Here is an 18,897-nt window from a genome sequence, read left to right as displayed (position 1 = left end):
CGGGACAAATTTGGAAGCATAATGGCAGGCCTCAACATATGTATGGAATCTTAGAGTCTGCAGAGGACAGCATGCCGCGGATTCTGCTTGGCTTTGAACACAACCAACAGCTGAGTGGGGCAGGTCCATGACCTGTCCGTCTTCTCACGGAAATGGAAGCCCGGCGAAGGTCAGGGGGCTCCTCAAGGTCATACCGGGAGGCCGCGTGAGAGGCTTAATCTGAACTCTCCAGACGCTGGAAGGGTGTCTGCCACCCCTAAGAGGAAAGCAGGGCCACCGAGAGGAGGGGTGGCTGGTCAGGAGGGGCTGTAGGCCCCACGGGCCTCCTTGACTGACAATGTCCAAGCTGAGAATCTTATAGGAGGGGAAGGGACCCAAGGGGGAGTCCATGGGGAGCTTCTCTGGTCAGAGATCATATTTAGTCAAAAGCCGACTCTGGGTACTTCCTTAGTGGTCCAGTAGCTAAGACCCTGCACTCCCAAGGCAGGAGGCCCCGGGTTCAATCCCTCGGCAGGGAACTAGACCCTGGATGTCGCAACTGAGAAATTAAATTTTAAAAAGTAAATAAAAGCTGGCTTGGGGCGGACTCGCAGAACAGAGTGAAGTATGAGGCAGAGAGCAGGCTACAAGCAAATTCCAGTGCTCACCACACCGCCGCAGCATGGCCTGGGGCCACCTAACCCCTCACAGCCCCCGTCTCTAATTGCACCTTCCTCTGCCGCTGGGGTGGGGATCAGGATGGTGTGAGGCAGGCACCTGATAGACGGCTGGGGGTGGGGAGGCGTGTCAGCAAAGGCACTGCTAGTGTCAGGGCTGGACCCAGCTGAGTGTGTACACATTCCTTTATTTACAAAACCAGGCTTTACTTCCTAGAGCAATTTAAGGTTCAGAGCAAAACTGAGTGGGAAGCACAGAAATTTCCCATACACCTCCGGCCACTCCTCCCCAGCCTCCTGCTTTCATCAAAGGGTAGCTTCGTTGAAATTTTGTTTACAAAAGTGAAAGTTGCTCAGTCATGTCCGGCTCTTTGCAACCCCATGAATTATACAGTCCATAGCATTCTCCAGGCCAGAATACTGGAGTGGGTAGCCTTTCCCTTCTCCAGGGGATCTTCCCAACCCAGGGATTAAACCCAGTTCTCCCACATTGCAGGCAGATTCTTTACCAGCTGAGCCACCAGGCAAGCCCAAGAATACTGAAGTGGGTAGCCTTTCCCTTCTCCAGGGGATCTTCCCAACCCAGGAATTGAACCCAGGTCTCCCATGTTGCAGGCAGATTCTTTACCAGCTGAGCCAATAGGGAAGCCCTTGTTTCCAAAGTTCACAGAAAAAGGTTAAAAAAAAAAAATAGGAGACTTTTGAAACCTTCCTGCATAAGTCCCCTGGGAAGGGGAAACTGAGGCCCAGAGCAGGAGATTACACACCCAAGGTCACAGAGCGGAGGAGGACTGGCCCCTGCTCTCTGCCCATCAGTGTGGGGCGGCAGAGCATCACCAAGTACTCTGGCCTCAGCCTGGTCCCATACAGAACCGCCGCCCCAGCTGGCATCCGCGGGAATCCTTGCTGGCATCCCGAACATCCAAGTCAGAGGGCACTTGGAGTTGTCACATTCCACTCTCGCTGCCTTGTCCTCACGCAGGGGTCACAGAGCCCAGGCAGGTGGTTCTGAGGCTGGTGAAATGAATGATGGCAGCCAGACACAGAGGCCTGCAGCGGGACCCGTCCGTCTCCACACCAACTGTGCGTTAATGCCAGAGTCCTCGGGCCCCCTCTGCACTCCCTGGGGACCTCAGCCCACAAGAGCAGAGAAGCCATGGTAATCCCCAGTCTGTCCAGGCTGATTTCTACCCAGGAATGTCCAGGGCGGGCTGGCACACGAAAATGTGGCTTCGTGCTTGGGAACACCGTTCCCGATTGCGCCCAGGAACACAGGGCTGTTTTCTCACGCATGTCCGCTTGGACCACATTAGGGATGATCGTTCAGGCCTTCATCTACAAACCGGGAGAGCCGGTGGCGGGTCGGTGAGCACCACGGACAAGCTGACTGCTCTCCAAGGATACGGGTCTTGGGTGGAAGGGAGGCTGAGTTAAGGAGTAAACACACATACAACCAAGATAGTTTCAGACACTGATGAGCGCTATGAAGAAACACCCAAATGCAATAGGATGGTGGCATCGTGCCTGGGAAGCTGGGTTCTCTAAAGTGGGGAACAGGGTAGGTGTTTCTGAGCAGGTGACATTGTAGCTGAGCCTTGAACAAGGAGGAGAGAGGAGGGTTTTCTGATGACGAGTCAGCAAGTATAAAGGCCTAGGTGACACTGTAGCTGAGCCTTGAGCCAGGAGGAGCCAGCTGTGCAAACATTTGGGGAGACAGGGTTCTGTGACGAGGAATCAGCAAGTTTTAAGGTCCGAGGCTGGAGTCACCCAAGTCTTCTAGGACCTTTATTAAAACCAGTAATCTGAAGGCAAGGGGGCAGTTCTGTTAGGGAAACAAAGTAAACAAGATGCTTTCATTTGCTCACCTGTAATCTTCCCCCACCTCCTCAAAATCATACTTAGTCCTAGTTCACCCCTACTCAACTTAAATACCTCTTCCACCAAAGAAGACTTCTGGTTCTACTAGTTCATGGTTTATAAAAACTTGTCTGTGGCAAAATGAGAAAAATGTCAGTAAACCGTGTGTGTGTGTGTGTGTGTGTGTGTGTGTGTGTACAAAGTTGACAACCATGTTACCTTTCTTCTGAAAATGTCTGAGATTTATTGTGATTACAGTCATCCCTCTGTTCAGCCAGGGTTGGTTCCAGAACCCTTTCGATACCAAAACTGGAGGATACTCAAGCCCCTTATATAAAACGGCACAGTATTTGCATATAACCCATGTATATTCCCCTCCTCCATACTTTAAATCATCTCTGCTGCTGCTGCTGCTGCTAAGTTGCTTCAGTCGTGTCTGACTCTGTGTGACCCCATATATGGCAGCCCACCAGGCTCCCCTGTCCCTGGGATTCTCCAGGCAAGAACACTGGAGTGGGTTGCCATTTCCTTCTCCAATGCATGAAAGGGAAAAGTGAAAGTGAAGTCGCTCAGTCCTGTCCAACTCTTAGTGACCCCCATGACTGCAATCCACCAGGCTCCTCTGTCCATGGGATTTTCCAGGCAAGAGTACTGGAGTAGGTTGCCATTGCCTTCTCGTTAAATCATCTCTAGATTACCTATAGCCCTTAATGCAATGTAAATAGTTATTACAATGTAAATGTTATGTAAATAGTTGTGGCAAATTCAAATCTTGCTTTTTGAAACTCTTTGGAATTTTTTTTTCCCAAATATTTTTGACCCACAGTTGGTTAAATCTATAGATGCAGACCCGTGGATACGGAGGGCCGACTGTATTTTTATTTTTTTACTGTTAACAAGTCCTTTTCACTAAATACTGAGCATGTCGTTGTTGTTCAGTTGCTGAGTCGTGTCCAATTCTTCGACCCCTGCCTCATGCCAGGCTCCCCTGTTCTCCACTACCTCCCAGAGTATGCTCAGATTCATGTCCACTGAGTCGATGATAATAAGTATAGATGACAACAAAGTTAACAACGTGGCAAAAATTAAAAGCTGAGCACTCTTTGCCAATCCTTTATACTGGTGGGGAATTTCAGAGGTCTGTGAAATCCCAGGTCTGGGGGCACCTGAGAACTAGACTCCATTATTTGCCCCTTCTTTGCACCCAAGCCATCCTGGATTTCCCACAGCCTTTCATCCTCTCCCTCTTTCCAGAGTGTGATCTCCAAGAGGGCAGAGCCACCTGGCTCGGCCTCCAGCCAGACCCAGAACAGGCGCTGAGAAGACACTGGCTGAATGCACTGATTCACGTGGAGACACTGAAATAAACGGGGGCGCAACGGATGAAGGGAGGGAGCTGTGTAAAGGGAGGGTCTGTCTGAGAAGACAGACCCCAGACCTTAGAGCCAGGCGCCTGGGTTCAAATCTCGCAAGAGAGTGCAGTTCAAGGGAGCCCGGTCTCCTCACCTACTCAGGAACAGTAAAAGGGAGAGTCGCTCAGTCGTGTCCGACTCTTTGTGACCCCATGGACTACGGAGTCCATGGAATTCTCCAGGCCAGAATGCTGGAGTGGGTAGCCGTTCCCTTCCCCAGGGGATCTTCCCAACCCCGGTCTCCCACACCGTAGGCAGATTCTTTACCAGCTGAGGCACCAGGAAAGCCCAAAAACACTGGAGTGGGTAACCCATCCCTTCTCCAGCAGATCTTCCCAACCCAGGAATCGGAACGAGGGTCTCCTGCATTGCAGGCAGATTCTTTACCAACTGAGCTATCAGGGAAGCCAGAAGTTGAGGTGGAATCCTTTACTTTCTCAGAGCCTCGGATTGAGGGATGATCATGGCTTGGTCCAGCATTCTTCTCAAGAACAAAAGACAGGTGTACAGACAAGGACTTGGTAGATACTGTGCAGATATCAATAGCTCATGGTTATTTCTCCCGCACCTGCAGCTCATAGGGTCCAGTTTCCCCCATCCCAGCCCGCGGGTCAGCTTCTCCCGCACCAGGAGCTGGTTCGGGAACCCGGCCTTGCAAGTTCCCAACAGCAAAGCTCAGAGCCAGTAGGCGCTCAACAAATCCATCAGGGCACCACGACATCCAGGCAGGTCCCCCTCCCTCCGAAGGTAAGCAGGTAACCTCTCGGGCGCCTCCTTCCTGTCTGGTGCCTTTTTTCAGGACAGGTCTAGGAATCACATTTAGGAAAAGTAAGTGGGTGTGAAGAGACTCTGCTTCAAAGGTTAGTGCCTATTTTTGTTCCCACTTCCGAATCTTCCAGAATTTATTTTTGCCTCCTTAATAAAAAGAGCCCTGTCGCATTTCCTTAGCTTGTCTTCTGGATTTTTTCTTTCTTCTTTTTTTTTTAACCGGTATTTTAAACCGCCCACTGCAGCCATCCCAGGACGCGGCGAGGAGGTGGCGGGAGAGGAGTGCACAGACAGGTGGAGCGTGCGCCCGCGCAGGCGGCGGCCCGGGGGCGGGGAGGGGCGGTGGCGGAGTTCAGGAGCCCCACGCGCCCCTGCACCCGGGGGCGGGGGGTGCGTCTCCGCGCCGACGCCCCGCACACCGCGGGCGGTGGCGGTGAGGCTCCCGCTTGCAGTCCTCCAACCCCCTCCCCGCCTGCGACCCCAGCACCCACCCGCCTCTGCGACGCTCCCACCAGCCAGCAGGCCCTTCCGCGGAGGCGCGCGCGCGGCCCCGGCGGCGCCCTGGAGTCGGCCGGGGGGCGGGGCCGGGGCGGGGCGGCGGCGCTGATGTAATCCCGGCGCCTGGGCGGAAGGATATGGAGCGCAGCCGGCTGGCGGGGCGCTGAGGCCGGTTGCCGGGTAACGGAGCGGAGCGGCCGCGGTGCACCGCCCCCCCCCCCCCCCGCCCTCCGCCGAGTGGCGCCGCCGCCGCCGCCGCCGCCGCCGCTTTACGTCAGGCGCCCGCCCCGGCCCGCCCGGCGCTCGGCAGCCGCTCGGAGCCCGCGGAGCGAGGAGGCGCCCCCGCCGCGGCCGCCGCGCCGCCCGGCCGCTCGCTCGGCAGGTACCGCGGGGCTGGGCCGGGGCCGGGCCGGGCTGGGCCGGGGCGGGCGGGGCCGGGCCCCGGGCTGTGGTACGCTCCGGGCGCGGGGACCCCGGCGCCTGGGGGGCGCGGGCGGCGGCGGCGCGCGGGCCGGACGATGAGTGCGCACAATGGGCCGCGCCGGGAGCGGCTCTCCGGAGAGTCGAGGCGGGGCGCGCGGGACCCCGAGGGCCGGGCCGGGCCGCGGGGTGGGCGCCCGCGGCGGCGCTGCCGCCTCTCGTCCTGCATTGTCCTTTAGGGGCTCCCCGCCGACCCCGGGGAAGGGAAGCGGCCGGCGGGGGCGGGCGCGCGGGCCTGTGGCTCTCTGCGCGCGCGGGGCGGGCCCTGCGGCGCCAGGTCCGGCGAAGGTTATGCGGCCGCGCGCGCGCGCGCGCTCCGGAGGGCCGGAGCCGGCCTTCTGCGCTGGCCGCCAGCGCGAGCGTACCCCCCGGCGCCACCGAGGAGCGGGGTGGTCGCCGGGGAGAGATGCCTGCGCCCCGGCACCCCCGGCGCCCTGAGCAGCGGGGTGATCACCGGAGAGATAGATGCCTGCGCCCCGGGACAGAGCGGGGCGGCGCGCGCTTGTACTTGGGCCTGCTGGGGCAGACCACCAAAATCGTGGCAGAACCCGGGTTTTCGATTTCTCTCCTTCGCCACCTTTCATTTTTTTGTGCTCTAGAGGCAAGCTCAGGAGAGCCAACCTGGCAAAAAAAAAAAAAAAAAACAAACTCTAGGAGATTTAGCGGGTCGGGGGGACAGAACTAAGTACGGTTTCTGCTAATCACTTGCGGGTGAATGCTTGGATGTCTAGCCCGTGCGTGTGTGCTATGCTCAGTCGTGTGTCCGACTCTTTGCCACCCCCCACCCCCAATGGACTGTAGCCCGCCAGGCTCCTCTCTCCATGGAATTCTCCAGGTGAGAATACTGGAGTGGCGTTGACATGCCCTCTTTCAGGGGAATCTTCCCGACCCAGGGATCGAACCCGGGTATCCCGCATTGCAGGGGGATTCTTTACCGACTGAGCCAGCAGGGAAGCCCCCTGGATATCTAGGATACTTGGATGTCGGATATTTCGTCCAGGTTCCTAAGAGTGAGCTTTACACGTCTGGGTCTTTGCGTGTTTTTTTAAAAACAAAAACCAAACAGTGGTAGGAGATCAGTGAAGAGTTGGGGGCAAGCAGTTTTGATAATAGGTGACGTCCTGGGTAAAACTAACTACACAGTCAAATCCTAGAGCTAGCTAGGTGCCAGAGCACCTTGACTATTTCATAAGACTTTGAATCCGACGTGGGGAGTTCTCCCACTTTGCAGCCTGAAGGTCAAATATTCTCCCATCGGTTATTTTGGATTGATCCATTCATAAGTGGTTCTTAGGCTCTTGATGACATTTCTTTGCGACAGAAATGATTCCTGAAAGTGTGTCTTTGCATACCTATATTTATGGTAGGTATACACTTTTGGGGCTTTCCTGGTGACTCAATGGTAAAGAATCTGCCTGCAGTGCAGGAGACCTGGTTCGATCCCTGGGTTGGGACGATCTCCTGGAGAACTTAATGGACAGTCACTCCAGTATTCTTGCCTGGAGAATCCCATGGACAAGAGGATCCTGGTGGGCTACAGTCCTTGGAGTCCCAAAGAGTTGGACCCAACTGAACGACTAACTTTTATACTTATATGTAAGCTTCTTGCAATGAATACTTACTGTGTTCTATATTCAGTTACTGTACTTGCTAAATAATTTTTAGTAATTCAAAAATATTTACTGTTTCAGTTTGGGCACATGTATAACAGGTTTTACATAAACCCGTGTCGTCTAGTTTGGCCACTGAAAAATTGAAGGAAGTAGAGAATATTACCTTTAAATATTTAGTATTGCAGAAGATAGAAGTAGAGGTACAGATGCATTGTTTTTCAGGAAAAGTACAGGCCTTTACCATGAGGCCAACACAAGGCAAATCTGTAACTATTTTAATGGTAATTAACTTATTTGTTACACAAGTTGTAACCATTTAAGAAAAGCAGATGGAATCTTAGAAACTCTTTTAAAGATGTCATAGATCACTCTGTGCTTTATTTTGCAGTAGCATTTTCAAAAGCAGTAACATTGATTTTATTTTGCCTTGTGTGGAGAAGTGCAGAGCCTAGGTTCTCCCTATTGTAGCAGCATTTGCTTGGAGCAGTTAATGGCCCTCTGAGCCAGTTTTCTCATCTGTAAAATGGGGAGCGTAATGATACTTGTCTCAGGATGGTTGGAATGATCAGGTGAGGGGAGATGTGAAGTCATTCTGTCAGCCTTCAGTACCTTTTAAAATATGAGCTGGTGCTAATGTGTCAGAGCTTCTGATTCCTGTCCTGGCTTAGAACTTTCTGAGGCTCCTCCCCGACCCTTCCTGTCTGCACTCTGACCGGCTCTCAGGTCATCTTCCGAAGCACAGATTGGATCTTGTCAGTCTCTGGCTCAGAAAGCTCCTAGCCCCGCCTGTTGTGTGGAGACCGCAATCCAGACCCCGCAGTCTGGCCCCAGCCGCTCTGAACCTCACCTGTCGTCTTGGTTCCCTTCTCACACTGCCCCGTGAGAGGGCTCTCGGTTCTCTGATCAGCCTAGCTGCTTCAATCCCTTTTGTAATCTTTTTCTCCAGTTGGAATGCCCTGTCTCACTTCCACCCACTCCACTTTTTTAAAAGTCCACATCTGATTTTAGGTCCTCTCTGGAGCCCTTTGGAAATCCTATCAAAGTGAATTATTCATTTCTGCAGTCACAGTCCTCTATTTTTACTTTCATTATTGCCTGTATCACGTGTTGTGTTTGTTAAACTCTGGCTGTGGTGACCGTGTCATTGTTTTATCCCCAACATGAAAATGTCTAAATGTTTGCTTGAATAAAGTCAAAGTCTGTAATCCACCTTATGAAGAATATTATTATAAAGTATTTTAATAACAAACGTCAGTACCAACCACGGCACTGGGAATCTGGGAATGAGGTTTAGGATGTTGAAGATAGTTAATACTGAGAATATTTCTTTTCAATTATTTTTGATCTCTCATAAAACACCAAGTGGTATTTTTATACAAAAATAACAGACAAACCACCTCTGCCCTGTGTGTTGAAACTTTCAGGTCCACAAGCCAGCACTGCTGACTGAAGTCAGTTTCTTGGGAAAGGGGATCAGAGCACACGTTTTAAAACATTCCTTACCTTTGAAATATAATTGCATTCCCAGCAGATTACCAGCATTTTGTTTAAAGCATTTTTGGTGGGTTTATTTTTTGGAGATTTTTATGCTCATAAAAAGTAAACTGCTTTTGAGGGTGCTTGTTTAAAATCCGTCAGGTCCGGATTTGGAAGATTCAGGTTTGTGTCTCGGCTCATCCCTCACCCCTGGGTCACTGTGGGCAAGTTAGCTAAATCTCTCTTGAACTTCTGTTTCTTTATTTTGTGAGAAGTCTGTGCTATTTTTGCTTTGCGGTGTCACTTAAAGTGGCTGTTCTTTGTGCACTGTGCGCCCTCCTTCAGCTAAAAGGTAAGGAGGATGGCATAACGTCACAGGACACTCGTCCTCCTCGTCCCCCAGGCTGGAAACTTTCTGAGTCTTCCTTTTCTTGACGAGATTTTTACCAAGTCTGTCTCCATGTGTCTTTTCCATCAACCTTCGCCCCCCGCAGCAGTCCCTCTGTCCTGCCCTCCTGGCTCCTGTCTGTCCTTGTGGAGGTTGGTCCTGTAGATAGACCTGCTGACTGGGCTCCCTTTCTCTAGTGCTCCTGTGTTTTGTCACCAGAATTATTCAACATGTAAAGTCAGATCATATCACACCTGCCCCCCTCCCCACTCTGCCCCAGGTATATAGCAGAGGTTCTCAGCATCTCCCTCCATTCTATCACACCTGAGGGTTATGACCTAGTTATGTCTGTAGGCGTACTCCCACAAAGATTTTCCCCTTGGAGGCATCACCACCTGGCCAGCTGAGAATTAGTGTTAAAGGGTCAGGAAATCATTGAGACCTACGCCATCTGGCATCATTGTAACTTTTAGCTTCATCTCTCACCACCTGGTGTTCAACACTTAGACCTCTGGCCACTTCCGTGGTTATTTGTCTGATTTCTTTACTCTGGAATGGCTTTTCTGCCTTTTTTTTTTTTCCTTCTTAGCAGAATCCTTAATACCGAAGGCTTGACTTCAGTGCCGCTGCGTCTATGAAAGAAGCTTCCTCTGACTTTCAGAATCAACTCCTCACTATCCGCCCACATGGTGCTTGAGGCTGCCCCCACTCAGCTGTTTTTTCTTTCTGACTTTTCAGTTTATTCGTTCCATGGATTATAAACTCCTTAAGGAAAGAGAGGAAATTCTTGACCATGGCTGACTCTCCCTCTAGTGTGTAATACAGTCTTGCACACAGTTCTTACTGGTTTAAACGCTGGGCTGGATTAACTCGAGCAGTCTACGTTCTCTGAATTTGGCAGAAGGGGAGTGGGGTTCAAATGGCTGTATGTACGAGCTTCATGAATCTACGAGCCACTCAGAGCAGGGCCCAGCACGAAGTCAGTGCTCAGGGAGTGGCACCCTTTAGCTGTTGATTGCAGCAGGTGTAGAGAACACCAGTGGTTGGGTAGGTGTGTCGATTGAGTGTATACGTTGGTTACTGTTACAGTGGTCCCAGATTTATTTCTGGCTCCTGTGTAAAGGAGAAAGAATAGGCATCTGGTCTCCCCACCATCACTGTTCCACTGGTTTTGGGAATAAGTGGAAAAGTGAGTGTTGGCTTGGAGGGAGCGTTTGCACAAGCAGATGCATGGTGGTGTCCGGAATTATTCTGAAGACGAGTTAAGTCTTTCTGTAAGTGAGCTTAAGAAAGTGGGAAAGGGATTGTCATGTTTTCTCCTCGGTTTTTTTTTAAGCAAAGCACGTGTTTTTGTTGTAATCTGGCGGTAGAGTCTTACATGTATGTTTCTCACTTTGTTTTCCTTTCCTGCTGCGCGGGGTTTCCTTGCTGCGCGAGGGTTTTATCTGGTTGCCGCGCGTGGGGGCCACTCTAGTCGCAGTGCGCAGGCGTCTCACTGCGGGGGCTCCTCCTGCGGAGCGGGGGCTCGAGGACTGCGGCTTTGGTCGCTGTGGCGCCCGGGCTTGTCCGCCTCTCAGCATGTGGCCTCTTCGCAGACGAGGGGTTGACCCCACGGCCCCTGCACTGAGAGGCAGCTTCTCCGCCACTGAGCCGGAGGACCGTCCTCCTTATGCAGTATCTGTAATGACTCGAAGTTCTGTTTCTGACATCATCTCCGAAGCTTCTTCCTGTCCCCAGGCCTTCTCTGAAGTTCTCTGTCTCTCCCTATGTCTGCTCAGCAGTCTTGCTCCCAGGCTGGAGAGGGAGAAGCTTGGTGCTGAAAACCAGCTGTAATTCTGAAAGTTTTAATTAAACTTTGAGTTACTATTTTTAAGATGATATGCGTTACTGATTGACAGGCTGTATCCGGCGTGGTATCTGGTTCTAATGCAACATGAAATTCCCTAAATTTGCAGCTACGTAAGAGTGTGTTTCGATTGCTACTCTGCTGACCTTATTTATGATTATGAGCTTTAAAAAAACACACACATTGGAAATCTCTATATTTCTAATCAGTCTCTCTTAAAACCCACCGCAGAGAATTGAGGGTGATCTGTCCCAGGGGATGAGCCTAGTATGGGTTAGAACTGAAAGCAGTAGGAGAGTTTAGAAGGTGAACAACTGCAGAGGCGCTGGCGATCGGTGTTGCTCTGTCTGTGCTCCTCGTTAACGGAGTGAAGAGGGAAGGTGAGTTCTGTGAGTGCGGGCTCTGTGCGTGAGCACACGTGTGTGTGTGTATGTGGTTGTGTGACAGGAAGCGAGTCCAGACGCCGTGTGTGTGCATGTGTGTGCGCGTGTGCATGCGGTCTCTGTCGTGCCGGCACAGGGCGTGGTCACTCAGCGCCCAGCGCGCCCCCTGAGCCAGTCACGCGTGGAGGCAGCGGCGGCCCGGCACGTCTTCAGATTTCTTGTTCGGTGATAACGGTTGTTAACCCCGGTAACAGGGAGAGGTAGGAAGCGGGGCGGGATGTGTTTTCCCTTCCAGCCAGGAGTCTGTTTTCTAGCCCAGTTACATTTCCCAAAGTACCTGTGGTATCTTAATAGCCAGGGCAAAACTGTTGCAGAATTGTTTGCCCAAGTTTGGGCCTGTAGTCAAGCTCTTTATTTATTTATTTTTCCTTCAGTTAGGAGCCTTTTCTTAGGTGTCTGATAACCTTTTGCTCCTCGCTAGCATCTTCCTTGAAGATTTTAATGGTGAGAAAGTTGAAAACAATACTTCATTGAAGTACAGTCGACTTACAGAACTGGATTAGGCTTGGTCTCAGAACCTAGTGATCAGTTATTTTTACACATCGACAGAATGTCACCAGGAGAGCTGAAATTGAACAGACGCATTTGTGGTCCTTTATTTGGTGGTGGTGGTGTGGTGACTTGCCACTACTTCCTTTGATTACCCCCATAGATAATGATTACTGATCATATTATTAATTTTTTGTTAGTATCGTCAAAGCTGTTTCTTATTTTTATAAAATATAAAACTTAATTTATTAAAACTGTATTTTGTATGATTTACCAAAACATTGTTTTGAATGTGTGTGTGTGCTCAGTCGCTAAGTTGTGTCCGACTCTCTGTGACCCCATGGACTGTAGCCCGCCAGGCTCCCCTGTCCATGGGGTTCTCCAGGTAGGAATACTGGAGTGGGTTGCCATGCCCTCCTCCAGATCTTCCCGACCCAGGGGTTGAATCTATGTCTCCTGCTTATCCTGCGTTGCAGGTGGATTCTTTATTCACTGAGCCACCTGGGAAGCCCCTGTTTTGAATACGGGCAACTCTTTTAAAACCTGTTTATTTATTTACTTTTTTAAGGCTATTTTTTTTTAAAGTACATGTTAAATCTAAAAAAGCAGTAAGTTTAAGTTGATTAGAAAAATCTCTTTCACTCACTGCCCATCCTGTACTCCTTTTGAAAAATGACTGATAAACTTCTTGGCTGTCATAGAAAAAACACTATGTCTGCACTTGAAACTTGCGGAGTCATAGTGGAGAGCTCCGTCACGTGTAAACAGACACGTTGTATCTGGAGCGCTTTCCCTACCAGCATCTGTGTCTTCCCCACTTGTGTAGATCTGCCTCACTGTGCTCTCTGATGCACCTAGTTTTCTCAGTGTGGATGTGCCAGAATTTAGTTGATGGAGTGGACTTCCAAGTTGTTATTGTAACACTGCGAACATTTTTCTACATAATGTTTTGGTGAACTTTCTTGAGAAACCCCCTTACTCTAGGCAGCCTAAAAAAAAAACTAACCAGCAAGCTTCTAATTTCTTTATATTATCATTGATAATATTAATGATTATGATCATATTAATGATTATCATAATTATAGTATTAATGATTATGATCATATTAATAATATGATCAATTAAATGATCATATTGAACATTTTCTTGGTGGCTTTATTACTTTTAATAATTTTAGACATTAGCCTGGGCACTTTCTTCTTTGAAGTAGTCCTGAGGATTCAGTTCAGTTCATTTGCTCAGTTGTGTCTGACTCTTTGCAGTCCCAGGGACTGCAGCACGCCAGATTTCCCTGTCCATCACCAACTCCCGGAGCTTGCTCAAACTCATGTCCATTGAGTTGGTGATGCCATCCAACCATCTCATCCTCTGTTGTCCCCTTCTCCTCCTGCCTTCAGTCTTTCCCAACATCGGGGTCTTTTCTAGTGAGTCAGTTCTTCACATTAGGTGGCCAAAGTATTGGAGTTTCAGCTTCAGCATCAGTCCTTCCAATGAATATTCAGGACTGATTTCCTTTAGGACTGACTGGTTTGATCTTGCAGTCCAAGGGGCTCTCAAGAGTCTTTTCCAAAACCACAGTTCAAAAGCATCAATTCTTTGGCGCTCAGCTTTCTTCATAGTCCAACTCTTCACATCCATACATGACCATTGGAAAAACAATAGCTTTGACTAGATGGAGTTTTGTGGCAAAGTAATGTCTCTGCTTTTTAATATGTTGTCTAGGTTGGTCATAGCTTTTCTTCCAAGCAGCAAGCATCTTTTAATTTCATGGTTGCAGTCACTATCTGCAGTGATTTTGGAGCCCAAAAAAATAAAGTCTGTCACTGGGGTGGCAGTCCTGAAAGTGCGTGGGGTCATTTGGGGCTTTATTTAGTTGACAAGTGGTCAGAGTCGGTGGTGAAGTCGGAAGGCGAGGGATTCTTAGAAGCAGCTACAGAGGAGAGTGAGCTCGCACTTGGTAAATACGTCCTCCACGTGAGGCCTGTTGGGCACCTTAGGTGAACTGTCTGCTGTACTCCTCGTGACAGCTCTTGAGAGAGGTGGTGGTGTCTTCATTTTACTGATGAGGAAGCTGGAGCCCCCAGAGGTCTCAGGACACTTCCCTAAAGTTAACACACAACGCACGGCAGAGCAGGAGCCCCACCGTCTTTCTTTGTAACTTAGAAATGGACATCTTTTCCATGGCCCGGCTCTTCCTGGAGATTCATTCGTTTCCACAGTACTTGGCTGCGCTCGCAGTGTCCCAGGCGTAGGTGCCAGGATGATCAGACGCGTGGGAGACGACCGCGAGGGGGCGAGGGAGGGAGCAGGCGTGCTGGGAGGCGCCCTCGGCTCCCGTCCCCCGTGCGGTCCTGCTCACGCAGGGAGAAGAGGTGGCAGAGCTGGGCAGTCTGGAGGCGGCCTTGGCCAGGCTTCGGGCTCTGTTGGAAGACGAGGGCCGGCACCCTCTCCTGGTCAGCACTGCTGGGAGCAAGCAGCCCGGGGACACGTGGCCTGATGTCTGCCCTGGTGATGCTGCACGTGCAGCGGCCGGAGGCTCTGGTCAGCTCGGCCCCCCACGGCAGGCGGTCTCGGGACTGTCCGACCACCCGTGGCCCACAACACCGTCCCGTGCTGGGGGCTGGGGGTGGGGGAGAGTCAGCAGATGACACACGGGCCACATGAAGACGGAGGCCAGAGGGCTGCTGTTGTTAGGGTGGACAGGGAATGGCTCTCTCGCAAGAAGACCCTCAAGCGGAGACCTGGGGGAAACAAGGGAGACAGGTGGCGAGCCATCTGAGAGGCAGAGCAGCGCTCGGGAGGGCAGAGCAAGTAGAAGACCCCCATCCTGGGTGATCATGAAGGCAGGACCAGGAGGATTGGCTAATGGGTCGGTGGAATGTGAGAGGGACTGGAGGAGTCAAAGCTGATTCCAGAGCCTTTGGCTTGAGCAGTGGGAGCAGGGATTTGAGCTCGATCGATGTTGGGAAGGTCATGGCAAGGATGCTGGTGGTGGTGGTCGTGGTGAAGAATTTGTGGGGGTTTTTGTTTTTTGTTTTTTTTATTTTTAAGAGACGTTGTGAGTTGAGATACCGATTAGACCCCCGTCCGGTAGCTTGATGATTCTGTAATTTTGGGATTCAAGAGAGAGGAGGGGTGAGAGGAAGTGTGGAGAGATCTCTTTGTAGACGTGTTTACAGTCGTGGGAGTGGAGATCAGCTAGGCCTGGCCATTGAGTAAGGTAGCCGCCTGAGCCACATGCGGCTTCAGAGTGCAGGAAACGGGCCTAGATCGACTTGAGATGTCCCGTGTCCACTGTGCGCCAGGTCTCAAAGGGTTAGTATGGGGGGAAGAACGTGAAATAGGTCACTGATGGCGTTTACCTTGATCGCATTTGGAGTGATAAAATGGGGGTCTCCCGAGTTATACTATTAAAGTGAATTTCATCTGTTTTTCTTCTGTGGCGTGGCTGCTAGGAGCTTCTAAATCACGTTGGTGTGACTCGGGTTTCGCTGCTGGATGGCGCCCAAGGAGGAAGTGAGTGCAAACAGAGAAGTGCCAGGGAGGGCGGGGCGGGGCGGGCATGGTCGCAGCCTCTGCAGCTGGAGGGAAAGAAAAGTGCCGGAGAGCGGGGCGCCCTGAGCCCCTCTCCCAGCCGGGCGTGAGTCCGGGAGCGACCGAGGCTTGGAGCTGGGCTGTCGAGCGGGCTCTCTCCCTACCCTGTTTTGTTTTTGTGTTTTAAGTGAGTCTCATCAGGACAAGAAGGCAGCCTTTCCCACAAGAGTTGTAACGTAGCCTCTGCGGACGCAGCCCTCGGCAGTAGGAAGGAGCCCCTATTCAGAGGACTGGATGCAGTTCACACAGGCAAGTGACTGTAACCCTCAAAGCCTTGCTGCCAAGGCTTCCTCTCATCTTGCAACCTTCCCCTGATGAAACGACCGTGAGAATTCGTCGCCTTCCTTTTCCCGTTCTCATCCCCAGAGTGAACCTCGCTACCATGTTACCATCCGCTACCTAAGCCTCTGGTTTTCTGGTTTACAGGTAGCTCAGATGGCTTGTACCTCCTCTGCGTGATTCCCCCCCACCCCCCACCCCCAGGTCCAATTCCAGCCTGCCCAGGGCTCCGGAGCTGAGGAGCATGCCTGGGGCTTCACTGGCAGCAGGCGGGCTGAGGACCTCCTGGTGCCGCTCAGGGGCTTCTTCTTAGTAGGTCAGTAGGTGTCCCAGGCTTCCCTGGTGACTCAGAGAGTGAAGAATCTGCCTTCAAGTGCAGGAGACCTGGGTCCAGTCCTTGGGTCAGGAAGATCCCCTGGAGAAGGGAATGGCAACCCACTCCAGTGTTCTTGCCTGGAGAATTCCATGGACGGAGGAGCCTGGCTTGTAACATTGTACAGGAGGCGGTGACCAAAACCATCCAAAAGGAAAAAAAAAATACAAGAAGGTAAAGTGGTGTTCTGAGGAGGAGTCAGACACGACTGAGCAAGTGAACTGAGGAGGCTTTACAAATAGTTGAGAAAAGAGAAGCAAAAAGTAAGGGAGAAAGGGAAAGATACCCAACTGAATGCAGAGTTCTAGAGAATAGCAAGGAGAGATAAGAAAGCCTTCTGAAGTGAACAGTGCAAAGAAACAGAGGAAAACAATAGAATGGGAAAGACTAGAGATCTCTTCAAGAAAATTGGAGGTATCAAGGGAACTTCATGCAAAGATGGGTATAGTAAAGGACAGAAACTGTAAGGACCTAACAGAGACAGATGAGATTAAGAAGAGGTATGGGTGTGTCTACCTCAACATATTTAATCTAAATTAAGCTCGTTTTATGTAGCTATTTTCCTTAACTTTTGATTTGCTGTTTTGGTAAACTTTCAATGGAAAATTAAATGCTTGAACTTGACATCTTAAAAAAGCGAGGTGGCAAGAATACCTGAAGAGTTATACAAGAAATGTCTTAATGACCCAGATAAACACGATGGTGTGGTCACTCACCTAGAGCCAGACATCCTGGAATGTGAAGTCAAGTGGGCCTTAGGAAGCATCACTACAAACACAGCTAGTGGAAGTGATAGAATTCCAGCTAAGCTATTTCAGATCCTAAAAGATGATGCTTTGAAAGTACTGCATTCAATATGCCAGCAAAAGAAAAACTCAACAGCGGCCACAGGACTGGAAAAGGTCAGTTTTCATCCCAGTCCCAAAGAAGGGCAATGCCAAAGGATGTTCAAACTACTGCACAATTCCACTCATTTCACATGTTAGTAAGGTTATTTTCAAAATCCTTCAAGCTAGGTTTCAGCAGTTTGTAGACTGAGAGTTTCCATATGAACAGGCTGGGTTTAGAAAAGGCAGAGGAATCAGAGATCAAATTCCCAGCATCCATTGATTCATAGAGAAAGCAAGGGAATTCCAGAAAAACATCTGCTTCACTGACTGCACGAAAGCCTTTGACTGTGTAGGTCACAACAAACTGTGGAAAATTCTTAAAGATGGCAATACCAGACCACCTTACCTGTCTCCTGAGAAACCTGTCTGCAGGATAAGAAGCAACAGTTAGAACCGGACATGGATCAACGGACTGGTTCAAAATTGGGAGAGGAGTACGTCAAAGCTGTGTACTGGCACCCTGTTTGTTTAACTTCTATGCAGAGGACATCATGCAAAATGCCAGGCTGGATGACTCACAAGCGGGAATCAAGACTGCCAGGAGAAATGTCAACAACCTCAGATGTACAGATGATACCACTCTAATGGCAGAAAGCGAAGAGAAACTAAAGAGCCTCTTGATGAGGATGAAAGAGGAGAAGGAAAAAGCTGGCGTGAACCTCTACATTCAAAAAACTAAAATTATGGCATCTGGTCCCATAAATTTGTGGCAAATAGATGGGGAAAAAGTAGAAGCAGTGACAGATTTTATTTTCTTGGGCTCCAAAATCACTGTGGATGGTGACTTCAGCCATGAAAGTAAAAGACACTTGCTCCTTGGAAGGAAAGTTATTGACAAACCTAGACAGCCATATAGTTTTTCCAGTAGTCATGTATGGATGTGAGAGTTGGACCATAAAGAAGCCTGAGTGCTGAAAAATTGATGCTTTCAAACTGTGGTGCTGGAGAAAACTCTTGAAAGTCCATGGGACTGCAAGGAGATCAAACCAGTCACTCCAGAAGAAACCAACTCTGAATATTCATTGGAAGGACTGATGCTTCAGCTCCAATATTTTGGCCACCTGATGCAAAGAGCCAGTTCATTGGAAAAGACCCTGATGCTGGGAAAGATTGAGGGCAGGAGGAGAAGGGGGCAACAAGAGGATGAGATGGTTGGGTGGCATCACTAACTCAGTTAACATGAGTTTGAGCAAACTCCAGGAGATGGTGAAAGACAGGGAGGCCCAGTGTGCTGCAGTCCATGGGGTCGCCAGGAGTCGGACATGACTTAGCAATTATACGACAACTTATATCAGGCGAGTGTTTTTGCTCTTAGATATTACACTTTTCCCCCCTTCATTTCATTTTCTTGTCTCCAGACAAGCACATGCGCAAATGGAAGAACAGTGTTTCTAGGCTTTTTCACTGACCATGCAGTAGACACTGTCACAGAACCGAAACGCGTGTTAAGTGGGACATATTGGGGCCCTGCCTGCACAGGCTGGCTGTACCCTTGAAAGGGCTCAGGGAGAACCTCGCCGTCTGTACGGCTGCCCTGGAGCAGGGCCCATCTCGCTTTCTCTCTGGCTCGGGCCTCAGGTCTCCCAGCTTCTCAAGATGCCTCGAGACCTGTGGGGACAGTGAACCGTATCCAGAAACCATAATTAAGAAGGATGTGCTAGCGGGGGAGGTGGGGTAAGAGTCTGCCTGTCAACACAGGGGACACAGGTTCCATCCCTGGTCCGGGAAGGTCACACATGCCTCGGAGCAACTAAGCCTGTTCGCCACAGCTGCCTAAACCATAGCCCTAGAGCCTGTGCTCCGCAACAGGAGAAGCCTCTGCAATGAGAAACCTG

The 18,897-nt window shown here is 50.5% G+C and overlaps 1 protein-coding gene across 4 annotated transcripts in view; it reads left to right on the top strand.

Annotated features, from left to right (window-relative positions):
• The first annotated feature begins 5,438 nt into the window (after positions 1–5,438).
• Positions 5,439–18,897, top strand: part of KIAA0232 (KIAA0232 ortholog) — an 81,510-nt gene continuing 68,051 nt past the window's right edge. For all 4 annotated transcript variants that reach the window (XM_065913881.1, XM_065913880.1, XM_065913883.1 and 1 more), the window contains exon 1: positions 5,439–5,573. The gene's annotated coding sequence lies outside the window, so the exon portion shown is untranslated. The remainder of the gene's footprint in view (positions 5,574–18,897) is intronic.

The sequence above is a fragment of the Muntiacus reevesi genome, chromosome 22 (assembly GCF_963930625.1).
Source record: "Muntiacus reevesi chromosome 22, mMunRee1.1, whole genome shotgun sequence".
Classification (NCBI taxonomy): Eukaryota; Metazoa; Chordata; class Mammalia; order Artiodactyla; family Cervidae; genus Muntiacus; species Muntiacus reevesi.
This window is presented reverse-complemented; position numbering and strand designations above follow the sequence as displayed.